This window comes from Cygnus olor, chromosome 1 (assembly GCF_009769625.2).
Source record: "Cygnus olor isolate bCygOlo1 chromosome 1, bCygOlo1.pri.v2, whole genome shotgun sequence".
NCBI lineage: Eukaryota > Metazoa > Chordata > Aves > Anseriformes > Anatidae > Cygnus > Cygnus olor.
Window position 1 is genome coordinate 66,288,864 of NC_049169.1, and position 12,987 is coordinate 66,301,850.

The 12,987-nt window shown below is 43.0% G+C and overlaps 1 protein-coding gene across 1 annotated transcript in view; it reads left to right on the plus strand.

Moving 5' to 3' along the window:
- LOC121072794 (cat eye syndrome critical region protein 2) overlaps positions 1 to 12,987 on the plus strand; it is a 100,970-nt gene that overhangs the window by 48,438 nt on the left and 39,545 nt on the right. The window lies entirely within an intron of this gene.

The following is a 12,987-nucleotide window of genomic DNA, read 5'->3' on the forward strand; positions in this document are numbered from 1 at the left end:
GTGATAATAAAGGCCTGTTGCAGTGCTTTTCATTTGTTCTTCTCCTGTGAATCATGTTAATAGCAAAGCATAACTGGGGAGATGAAGACAGCTTGGCAACAGTTGCTGTTGCTTAGAAGAGGTGTTAAGCAATTCTGCTGTGTAACATTCCCCTGTTGTGCAGGGCTTAGGCTGGTACCTAGATGTAACCATAGGTGCTTGCACTGAAAATGCAATTTGGAATTAACGGATGATATTGAACCAAAAAAGATATATATCTGCCAATTAAGTAGTTTCTCTTGCATTGATGTGTTGACAGTCATCCTGAGTGTATATCAGGGCCTGAACCAGGCAGCTGCACTGCATTTAGTGTCTGTGAATGAAACTGATGTGATGAGAAGCTTGATTGTAAAGTGATGTATCACAATATATACAATCATGTATATGGCTTCTTCATTGAGATAGCCACAGAGCAATACAAACCTGCTTATAAACATGCCGAGTTTGTTTCTTCACACTGGAAACACCAGAAAGGTAGTGGTTTAAGTGTTTTCCCAACCTTAACCAGCCAGCTCACCCTTGTAGAAGCAGAGGAAGATTTGTATTTGAATTTGATAAGTTCAGCATTATCAGGTTCTCCTTAACTCTTGAGATTTAAGACTGTCCATTTAGCAGTTGCACTGTTTAATTGCCTCCCCTTTCTAAGCTGTTTTAATTACGAAAAATCAGGCATGAATCATGAGTGAGTTGTTAGGCATTGGCAAGTTGTTTGTCTTTTGGGGAAGTTTGCACACGTACACATGCGTATGCACTCATGCAGAGTAACATGACTCACCCAGCAGCTCAGCAGTGTGTAGTTATTCAATATTGTGTGTAGGTCCCAGTTAGTGTGTGTGTAAATACAGCCTTGGTTAACAATGAGGTGCAAAAGATGCAAGGAGATAATGTCATTGCAGAAGGAAGAGATGGTAACCCAAGCGTGTTTCTGTGCAGCCTAGGCAGTGTGTGTGCAGCGTAGCTAGGTACCCACGGAGCTGTTGCTCCATGTCTGTCCAAGTATGAGAGGTGCCGTATAGGGGATGGAGGAGTGCAGAGTTACAGAGAACTTATGCCTTACCCAAAAAGTTGTGCTAGGGAAAGCATGAGGGTCCCTGAAGGCAAAACCAGCAAAAGCCTTTCAACAGCACCTCCTGCAGAAGGTGACAAACCCATGGATGGGGGAATAATGAGAAGAGTATTTCTCCCAGAGGAGATGGGAACAGAGCACAGCAGGAGCAGTGTGGTGGGAATGGCTGAAGGAATGTATTAAGAAAACTGTCTGGAGCTACTGGGACTCTGGGGAGGTGGGTTTGGAAGCCCTGCGATGGAAGCAATAGGAGGGGTACCTGGAAACAGAAGGAAAGGTATCGTACGCAGAGGGATGTTATGAAAGAAGTAGTATTAAGATTTGGTCTGAATCTTAATCCTAGTCTAGTTAGTCTAAGCTTAGACTAATTGTTAGTCAGAAATCTGTAGATAAATGAAAGTGAAAATGATGGCGTGGTTATGTTTCTCAGAAACATACTTATCCAGCTGTTTATTTCATGCTTACACAACCAGCTATGGAGTATTTATCCAAAATAAATGTGCATTTTTAAAGCCTAAAATTCTCACTGTTCCTTACACATTTATTTCTAACAACCTTTTTCCCTCTATGCTGAGCTCAAGAGCCTTGGCTCATGTACAGCTTTCCTACTCTTAAATTTGTCCTCCTTTAATGGTAAGCAGTTGAGCCTTTAACTGAGCTTTGAGTGAGTGCTCAGTGGACAAGGATGTGCAAATGTAAGAGGCAGAATTTGTGTGGAAGATGAGTTTAAATCTGGCTTTTTTTTAGATGGGCCAGGACTCAATGTATTTTTCTGTTGCAAATGGTAGGTATTTCTCTTGCGTGGGAAAAATCAGCAATCTCACAGACCATCACAGTGGCATTACAAGAGCAATTTCTACAGTCATTTGTGCTCTGTATCCTTATGCTGAGGCTGTGAGCTGTTAACCTCTAGGCTGTAAACTTTGTTCCTTGTTGCACCTAGGAGGGGAAGGTAGGAGCTTGTTTTCATTCTTGGCTTTGGGCTGGGGCACTGAGGCTCAAGCACAAGATGCTTAATATAACTTCCATATAAAATACAGTTTAGCTACTTCTCAGAGGGTTTTTGAGTTTTAATTAGTTTTGTGTAGCGTCTTACCTCTTTGATGGCCAAAATGTTATCTGTCTATGCTTTCTCACAGTCTGTCTGAGGGTAGATTGCAGTTCTTGTCACATCTGTTTTGACGGCATGCAGAACTTACGGCTGAGCTGGGTTGCCTGGCTTTAATCATGCATCATAAAGGGGTATAAAACTGTCACATACCTTTGCTAATTATAATGTGCTCTCAAGTAATTTTGGAAGTGGAACCTAGCTGTGAGAGCCCTTCTAATGCACAATTTAACATACTTTAATTTGATTTGCCTATTACTTGGAAAAAAATATTCTATAGGGTTCTGTGATTCTTGGTTTTGAAGTAGAGCAGTGTAGTTTGCAGCTTTGCCTTGGTTTTGATATTCTTTGACAGACTTTTTAAAAAGGAATTACATATGAGAGAGACTTTTTTGCCTTGCTTGATGGTTAAGGCGTCTTGACTGTCTGCTTAGAGCTTTATTTGAGTTATGGATATCTGCTTTTAACTACTGAGATTCCTTAATGAGATGCCACATGTTATTCTCCAAATTGTTACTTATCATAATGATAGCAGCTAGGAGCACCCTTTGTTGACCCGATTCTTGGTGTGTTAAGCACTGTAGAAGTAAAGAACCTAAAAGATGGTAGTCTGCATTTCTGGTTTCCCGCATCTTTAGTGATGACCCAGTGGCTGTTCTTGTCTGGCACCGGGTGGTCAGAGGACTTGGCCAGAACAGTTTCCCTTTTGCTCTCTTCTCTTCATTCCGATCCAAATAATTTTATGCCATGATCTTCGGCTTTTGTTATTTTTTAAATGTCCTTCGTAGGATTCATATACCATCCATATCATTTAACTACTAACCATGTAATAACTAATACCCTTGAAGCTTTTCTACAATCTCTCTGCTCAGTTTTGTGCTATAGGCACAATTTGGTTTGATGTCAGTGAGTTTACCTGTACATTTTTCCAACCTCTAGCTCTTAAGACCTCTAGCTCTTAAGCACAGACTTTGAAGTGTCTGTTTTCTTTTAATTGTTTCAAAATGCAGCTGCCTGGAAAGTGGGGAGTGACAAGGGAGAGAAGTCTCTATAGAATTTTGGGTTTATACACAATTTTTTTTAAGTAGTTTGAAAAAACACTCATGCTTGCTTCAGAATCTCTCTGATATAAATTGGGCAGCTGCATAGTCCCTAGGGGCTGCCACTTTAATTCCAGCAGGAAATGCGACTTGATGACTTGTATCAAGACAGGAAGATCAGAGCTTCAGCTAACGGCAAAGGCCACAGCAGGAGCCTTCTGCAGCTGTTTTTAAGTAAGAAGTGATGGTGTGACATGGATGTGTACACTCAACTAAAATAATCCAGAAAAGCTCCTGCTGTTCAGCATGTCTTTGGGTGAAACTCATTCTTCACTGCTCTGTTATTGTATTTTTGCTATTTTTTAATGTGATGGCATAAAAAGTTTCAGTGACTTTTATCATACTTCTCATTGGGAAATGTTTTGTATGCTGCTGTTGTCTCTTGAAAAAACATTTTAATTACTTTTTGTTATAACACGTTTTACTTCTTATTTTTTCAACGTGGACAAAGGTGCCAGAAAGTGAGGAACAAAACAATCTCTTCTCTTGCCTATGCCCCATGAGACATTGATTCTTTTATCTCAGGAGATTGGCCCATCGCTGTAGCTGAAAACTGTCTAATTGACTTTCGTGGCATCACAGAAGGCATTTGCTTACTTAGGAACCTCAATTATTTTTTTTCTTGTCATTTCTTCCCTGGGATTTTTTTCTTCCCAAGTGGACCATCTCTTTTGTGCCTACCTTAGGCTCTTTCTGGATCCGTAAACTAACCTTGCAGTCTTTGGCCTGTAGTTTGTGTTTGTTTTGCTCTAATGTAAATACCAAGAGGACATTCCTTAACTCCTTCCCCGCCCCCATTTGACTTAATTATTTCTCTCCTATCCTTAGTTCTGGTGTTGAGAAATATTCCCAGTGTGACCTCTGAAGAACTGTATTCCCTATCTGTTGAATTGTCAATCCAGAATACTGCCTCTATTCTGCTTACTTTCTAATGCTTGTTCTCTGATCACTCATTTGAGTGATCATTAGAAAGAGAGAAGGGATAATCTGAAATCTGCCAGCCTGTCCAGGCAGAATGCCTGTTTTTGAGGACTGTTTAAAGCTCTGACTATTTCGCTTCCTGCTTCTACTTTGTCACTTTTGCCCATCCTTGTTCTTTATTCTGTGTGCACTGTGTCTTTCAAGGGTATTTTGAGGATTACCTCAGGTCTTGTGTTTTGGTAAAAGTGCCCTCAATAGAATGGTTAACATCTTGAAGTTGTCTTTCTGCACATGACTCTGAGTTGCATCTTTTCAAGAACTGCTGTGTATTGATCTGCTGTAGGGAATAACGTTGCAGGTTAACTGGGATAGCTGGCAGACCAGTGACAGATTTTCAATGTCATGGATACTGGGGTGAAGCAGGCTGCAGAAATACCTGAGCTAAGGTACTGTGACAGTCTGACCGGATCCAACACCTTAGTCAGTGCCATAGCATCTGGGGCAGACAGCCTGAGCTCCATCACAGCAGACCTGGGGAGCAATACCTCTTGGGAAGAGTTTTAAGATCCAACGCTTGTGCCAGTGACCTTGATTATAACTGTTTCAATGGCCCAGTCACAAACCACCTCACTAACTCAGAATCATATTCATGAATGCTAAGTGAATATCAACAAGATCAGCATTATTTACAGTCTGACTTTTAACAAGTGCTGCCTTGCATACATCATGGAGATTGGTGGATGGCCCCTCGAATCGACCCAGTATCATCAGTGCAGGAGATATCTTGAGGGGGCAAGGGAGATGAAGTGGCTACATTGCTCATCTTGAATCTAATATTAATATTTATTATAATAATAGCCAAGCCATGCAAGGTGAGCCTTTTAAAGGGTAAAAAGTGAAAATGAGGCAGCTGGCAGGTGTTGGGAAAGGAAGGATGAGATTACAGCAGTAAAATAACACGGTCATTCAGAGATTAATGAGTAGCACAGTGGAATAAAATTATACAGTTCAAGTATAAATAAAGCTAAGTAAATGTCTTTGATTCTCAGATGGATAGAATGAATCTTTAAAGAAGAATTTGAAGAAAAGTTGGTGGCATGTTCTGGAAGTGCTATTCCATAGGTAGGGGGAAGAATAAAGAATGAAAATGGAATAAAAGGCAGTGTTGTGTGTGTGAAAGCTCTGTTATTGTCAGAGTGGATGGATGGATGAGAGACAAATAGATTGGATAGCTGGGGAGAGGGAGTTATGCAGAACATTGACTAGAAGGAATATGTGGCTAAACTTAAAAGGATGAATAAAGAACAGTCAGTGAAGAGTCTTAAAGACTGCAATGTCATCATGCTGCTGTCATTGTTTGAAATATGAAATGGACAGCTGTATGTTTAAGTTCTTGATGCTGCAAACTAAATACCCTTGACAAGAGGAAGAAAGCAATGACAAAAGGAAATTGAGAAAGCATGTGAAAACAACTGCTGCTTAGGCAGAAGGGAAAAGACAAAAAGAATAATGGAAAAAGAGGGACAAAATGTGGAAGTCTTCTCCATGTGAAACCTTTGCCCTTGCTTTGTGCACAGGTGTTTTTGCAGACCACCTCCCAGTACCTCAGCCAGGTTCTGAAACCAATCTTTAGCCCAAGGTTGAATATTGGAGGAGTTCTGAGATTTTCTTGAAGGCTTTTAACCTCAGTGAGCTTGATGAGCAGCTGGGATGGGTGTTGCCTAGCTGTGAAGCTGCTACAGTGATTTGATGTGTCACATCAAGTCTCTGTTCCAAGTCATCTATGCTTTTAGTTTTATCTCATTTTATCTTCCATCCTTACTCAGTTCTCTTCTGGCTCAAGCAGTGTAGTAGCTGAAACTTTGGAGAAAAGAGGAGGAAAAACCCATTCTGAAACAAATCCTGAACGGGTTTTCTTGAGGACCCACTTGTTTATCTGTAAAAGCTTGTTGTTACTCATTGTCCCCCAAAATCATTAATCTGTTTGGCTGGTTCTAGGAAATGAATTTGTTAAGCTTTTTTGCTACAAGGCAACCCCATGCTAGGTAATTTTACCCCAAAAGAGACACTTTTCTCCTACATTAAGCATATTTTTCTATGAGCAGCAAGGCAAATAATGATTTGTTTCCTATGGACTTGTGCCATAATACACGCATGTGTCCTATTTCCCCATCGTCATCATCACAGTAACTCCAGCTTCTTCCCCCCAGTGCTCCATCATCACTGTAACACCCTAAGGTCCTCTCTACAACCCCTAAACAATCAGAAGAGCTTATGGTGCAGCAGTACTGTTGTGTTTCCTTATGGCTATGAATTGGGAGCATGCTTTCTGTTGATGGGCACTAAGAATAAACAATGCAGCATTAAGCTGGCTTCACTTGTTCTTCAAGGATCCAGGAATGAATAGTAAGTAATGATCCTCTTGCAGTCTGAATGTGGAGCACAGTGAGCCTTATTCTTATTTGCTCTTTCAGAATATAGGAGATGTATTTGGGTTGGTCTTCAGTTAATCAGCTCCAAGGAGTTGATCTGCATTTCTTTGCAAAGAGTGTCACCATCAAATAACAGTTGTAGAAAGAAAGAAGTATACAGATAAAAAGTAGCAAGCACGAACTGAAGCATGGTTAGGTGCAGGTGAAGGTAATTGGTAGGAGAAGAGAAATCATAAATGGACCAAAGCCTATGCTGTCATATCAAGTCAGCAGGTGAAAGTTGGGTTTTAGCTATGTTCCTTTATCCCGGACCATCCGGAAGGCTGTGTTCATCCCTCCTGAGATAGAAGCTACTATGGCTTAATCTTCATAACCTCTGGAGTGGCTTGTTGTTGCGCGTACGCAGCGTGTGGTTGGTTGTCAAGATCAAACACAGTAAGACACAAAAAGGAGGAAATAACTTGATGCCTTAAGAGTCAAAGCATGCACGTGAAAGCAGTGCAAGAAGAGCAGACTGTGTAACAGCAATTCTCACATGTAATTGTGTCTGTGTGGCAGCAGAGATCCTTCCCTTAAGGACTGAGCATCTCTTCCAAGTCAGCTTGGTATGCTCTGGCTATACACCCAGGATATGAGTCAAAGCCTGCCTTAGCAGGACCCTTCAAGGTGGTAGCTGTCAGGCTGCATCTTACCAGGCCTCCCATTCCACCCCAGCATTATCCATCACCCCAACACTGATGGACAGAGCTAGCTTTCTCCAAGGTACTTGTTGTTTGCCTCTTGAGCACCCAGATCCTTCTCTCTCCCTTTTTATTGTATCTAATAACCTATAAATAATTCTTGGGTTGATTAATAAATGATTCTAACACTGGTTCTTTCTTTCCCTTTTTTCTTTTTGATCCCTCAAGGTACTGTTTTGTTATTCAAAGCCCAAGGTGCTTGACAGAGAAGCAATGCAGAAGCCCCCAGGCATCAAACACTGTCCTGGTGGTGGCATCACTTTTGCCTATAAGTGATTCCCATCCTCTGTGTCTGATAAGCTGCACAGAGAAGAATGCAGCATTCTGAATTCCTGGGGGGTGCTGGGAGGCATCCGTCCATGCTGAGACTGGAGGAGTTTCTCTCTCACCTGCTGCTTCAGGGACTTTCAAGATCAGAACTTCACTCTGCTTAGGGACCTTTCTGCCTTTGTCTGACTCCCTTAAAAAAAAAAAAAAAAATCTGGCCTAGTATCTGCAAAAGGAAGATACCTTCCTTTGTTACTTTGTGCTCAAAAATGTCCAGGTCGGACAGTTTTGTTTCAAAGCCTAGGAATTGCTCCTTACGCTCTAAGACTGACCCTGGGAATTGCTGTGTCTCAGATTTATTGCTTCGTGTGTGTGCGCTCTGAGGAGAACCTAGGTTCTTTTGCTTTTCAGTTGCATCCAAAAGTGACATAATTTACTGATACCATTAAGTCTGTCAGTGTTGTCAAGCCTACTGCCTGCTGATGCGCCTGTAAAGTCTCCAATTTGGCATCAGTATTGCTTAATCTTCTTTTGGTGATCTAATGTTTCACCAGGAGCCCAGCTGTGCCCTACGGATTAGTGCATTCTCTCTTCAGCTCACTCTCCTACTCTGTACCTCTGCCTTGTGCACCAGTGTCACTAACCTCAGCATTGGTCATCGTGATTTTGCAGCACCATTACCTTCCTGTCCGTCAGTACCAGTATATGCACCAGTGCCTCCAGTATGCATCCTGGTGCTGATGCTGTGCCTCTGGACATCTCTTCTTCCTCCTGCCATTCTGTTACTCATATTCTGATTTTGAGCCTGGCAGAAAACTCTGCACTTTAGGGTCTCAGGAGATTCTTGCTACTTTATCTTGCCACACTGTCAGGGAAAAATTATGTTACTAGTCTAGCTGCAGTGATGGATCTGTTCAGGTGGGGAAGCACTGGGTTCTGGCTCTCTTCATCTCTCCAACCCTATTTGCTAGCATACCGGGGAATTAATTGCTTAATTTTGGATCTTGGCCCCTTTCCCAGCCAAGATCCATGTCTTCACATAGTAAGAGATGACATACACTTAGACATCTCCCTTGGGATATTCCTCAGTATTACATGCCACCTGAACAACAAACTTCCTTCAGGCACAATAAAAAGAAATTTTCAATTCTGTCATTAACTTGCTATAGGCGCTTGGGCCGAGATAACTTCTTTCCTCGGTCCTTTTCCACTTTGAACACAATGCGGGATGGTAACCCCCTGTTCTAGTATCAGCTCTGCCTCCCTTTCTGGGTAAAGCTTCAGTAACTGATATTGCCTCTTTCTTGGGCTCCCTTGGCTAAACAGATTGATTCTTTAAGGCTGGTAAAGTGCGTCAGACACTGTTGGGGATGTGCATCTTGTCGTCTTCCCTGTGACTGATGGACTGTCCATCAAAGTGAGCATCCCATGTTATTCAACGCCTAGTATCCTGCCTCTATCAATTACTAGATTTATTTTTTTTGGCAACTGTTGTTTTATAATATCCAGTGCTCATTTCCGGGAATGATCTTTGCTCTTAGTGCAAACCCTGATAAAGAAGCAGAAACCTTTCATTGCTTGGCAGGCACTCAAGTCTTCTTCCCTCTCAGACAGGCAGGATATCTGACAGACCATCTTACCAGGAGTTTTCTGAAGGTTCCTAGGACTTTCCAGATGCACATTTTAGAATTTCAGCCATATCTCAAGGAAATGAGATCTGTATTTTTGGGTGGTAGGGAAATGCGTATTAGTGGCTGATTACAGAGTTGATTTCCTTTTTGGAGTTTAAACCTCTCTTTGCTCCTCTCATGGGTTGTACATCATCATGCTTGAACGCAACTGACTTGTTATTGCACCTTTTGACTAATAGTTTCAGGGTGGTATCTTAAAGGTAAACTTGAATCAACTGCGAGGTACAGAATATATGTAGGGTTAGTACGCGAGCAAAACTGGGCAGGTGAGTTTAGACATGCCTTTGGGTTGAACATAGTCATCCTGAATCAAACCCAGCAATACCTGTGGAAAATAGCATAATCACACTTGACCATGTTTATGCAGTCATTACAATTAAGGAAAAATAATATTTTTAAAACTGTCTCAAATTATCTCTTTGTATTCAGTTACGGTCAGTACTACTTTCTGTCCATAGCTCTATACCAAAATCCTGCATAAGTTGAGAGCACAAATTCTCCCTTTGTGGAGACTGTGCAGAGACTCACTGAGTCTGAGTGGAAGGTTGAGCTGGCAGTGAAAAACAGTCATTACGTTTTATTTTCTCGTTAATGTTCTCTTACTCTGTCTGGGCAGTGTACACATCTTCCTGTTCATCCCCTTTGCCCCCAGGACTTTCTCTTCCTTTGCCACCATATGCTTTTAGTTGTTGCTTGGGGTGTTCCTGGCTGCTCTGGTTTTGTTGTTGTTCATATTTGTATTTCTTCCCTTCCCTAGCCAAACAACAAAAACGTGCAAGCAACCCTTGCTCATAGTTTAAAATTCAAATGCAGTCCCCCCACAGCCAGTGTGCATCTAGTTAGCAATACATGTCTTCCTCATCCTCCAAATGCTGTGTAATCCACTGGAATTGGCAAATCCAACCCATCTGTCCTTCAGTGTTTCACATCTTCAAACCAATTGCTTTCTTTCTGTGGCTTACTTGACCAAATAGGCTGCTGTTCTCTTGAGGCAGGGAAATGGATGCTGGGCATCTAGTCATTTCTTCCTGATATTTTGGTGTGGAGAGGGTGAGCAACAAGGATGCAGGTGAGGAGCAGCTTGGCATAGGTGAGGAGCAACTTGGCATAGGTGGAATAAGAGTTGTCAATGCCTTTGGATTGTTTCCTTCACCAAAAATTGCTTTCACCTTCTCACTTAGAAGGAGGAGCTGGGGTGGAGATAGAGCATGCCTCTTTGTTGCCTCCCTGTACGTTGAGATGTTAGAGGTAGGACAACTACACATAATGCTTGTGGCCCCTCCTGCTGCTCCTGGGGTTGGCAATGAAAATAGAGCAGCCCTGGCTCACAGGAGGGTGCTTGGAGCCTCTGCAAGCAGGGAGACGGAAAATGGCAGGACAGTTCAAAGTAACAGGTATGTGTGATTTCTCCTGCCGGTGTTGCCTTTCTCTCTCACAGCCCAATTAACAGGGGTCACAGAGCACTGATTAGCTGCCTTGGCGGTTTGTGAACATAAAGCAGTGAGAAATCCAGGGTGAATGGGGGAGAGAAGATCAAATAGACACTTATCTCAGCACTCCTGCCTGTCCCAGCATTTGCCAGCCGAAGGGAAGGGCCATTTCAGAGCTCGCTGATATGGGACAGCATTATATCAGCTCCAGTATCTCTGCTGCTTTTCTGTCTCCCCTCAGCAAAACAACAAGCAAGTCACTCTCAGCCATTGTGTTGCGCATAGGGTGGCTGCTAGATAAAGGCAGAATCACAGGAAAAGCATGGACTGTAGACAGCTGAGGAGCATGCCTTATTGCTGCATTGGCTTGTGAGATGAGTTCAGTTCTTAGATCTGGCTTCTTTTTTGAGGGATGGACCTACTGCCTCATGGTTCTCACACGAGGGGAAAATGGGTCTGTATGAGATGGAAGGCAGCACATTGTCTCACAGCAGGTAAGGGACATCTCCATCTAATCCAGGTGTTGGTGAGTGTAGTGCTAAAGAGGCCAAGCTGGAAATTTCCCTGGTTGCTCAGTTTCCCTGTCATGGTTGTGAGGAGAAGTCTGTACATGCAGACCTGGAACCTCCCTGGAGGGTGAACAGCTGGGGTGACCTTGTGGCTTCTCCTTCTTTCTTTGTGCTCCCCTTTTTGAGGGGGTAGCAAAGCAACGCTCCCACTTCTGCTGTCATATCCAGGTTAAGTGGCTGCACTTGCTTCTGTCAAGCCAGCACATGCTCCTGTGGTGTGATCCCTTATTAGACTAGACAGCCCACATCAGCTCTCCATTCTCTCAGCCTCCCTGGAGACACTGCCTCGCTCCATAGCTGTTCCTATTCTGCTTCTCTGTGGGATACGGCATATCTGCCAGCTCCCCTTCCAGCTTCCCCAGTGCTTATTCTATGGAAGATTGCTCAGAGTAAGATGGAGGAAGATGAGGAGCAGGATTGGAGTACTCATAGCTGCTGACAGCTTTTTTTTTTCTGAGCATATTCTTTCTTCTCCTGAATATGAATAGCTTTTGAGTTCACCTGGGAAGACGGTGGGTTCCATAGCATCCAACCACGTCAATTAGATATCCTTATTAAGATCAAGCAGCCCTTCTGCTGGAGAACCTCCTGTCCTAGCTTTGTGTTGTTACGTGGGAGGAAAGGTCCTAAATTACACGAGAACCGTGATGTCACCTCTAGGCATTTCTCCAGCCTGTTCATGGTGGTGGTCTCAGTGCCGCATTTGAGCAGGTTGTGAGATGGACAGGTGAGTGGCAGGGAACAGGACATGCTGAGTTTATTCTGCTGTCCTGTATTTTTGTGGAAAGTTTAGCTGTATCTTTTGGTGATGTGGAAACCTCCGATCACTCATACTTCAGACTGCCCAATACAGGGTTAAACCAGACTACTTTAGAGAAGAGCTGCTGCTACATAGTGTTTACTAACCAGCTACTTTTTGTCACTGTGGTTTGAGACAAAATTGTGGTTTTAGTGTAGAAAGAATGTCTTCCCATGTTCAGCAAAGGTGAGGACAGAGACCAGTGTGTTTAGAGCTCAGTGCAATCCATACTCCGATTCTTCAATATTTTTTCTCCTCTCCCTCACTGCCAATGCTCCTGAATGGCCACACAGGTAAGCCACAGAATTGCTCGAGGTTTGGACAGTGTCTGCATTCAGAAAACTAGCTCTAGCTGAAAGTAAGCAGAGGAGGCAAGCCTATACATGCCTGTGATGGCCTCGTACTCCAGCAATCTCTGCTCTCTTTTTGACTGCAGGAGAAGAAACTTCACTCTGGAGGTTTGATCAGTCCAGTTTGATTTATTTTATTTTTTCCTATTTTGTGGTCTTATTCAGGGCCCATTAATGTAAACTGTCCTCCTTTTGTTCACAGCCCCTTGTAGGTCAGCTGGTTTTCTCAAGGCATGACTCAAGAGGACGCTGAAAAAAGCAGAGCAAGGCTGGGTGTTTGTTTCCTCTATCCCAGGGGTTCTGCCAGGCTTGGACCTTGCTGAGGTCTGCCACAGGTTTGGTGGGGCCACGAGTTACTCCTTCCCTGGCTGGAATTCATGAGGTCTGTCCCCACCAGCAATGCAGAAGGCCACTGGTTGGATTGGAAACGAAACATGGATGTTAAAGCTTGAGGTCGTGGGTCCTGGAACTCCAT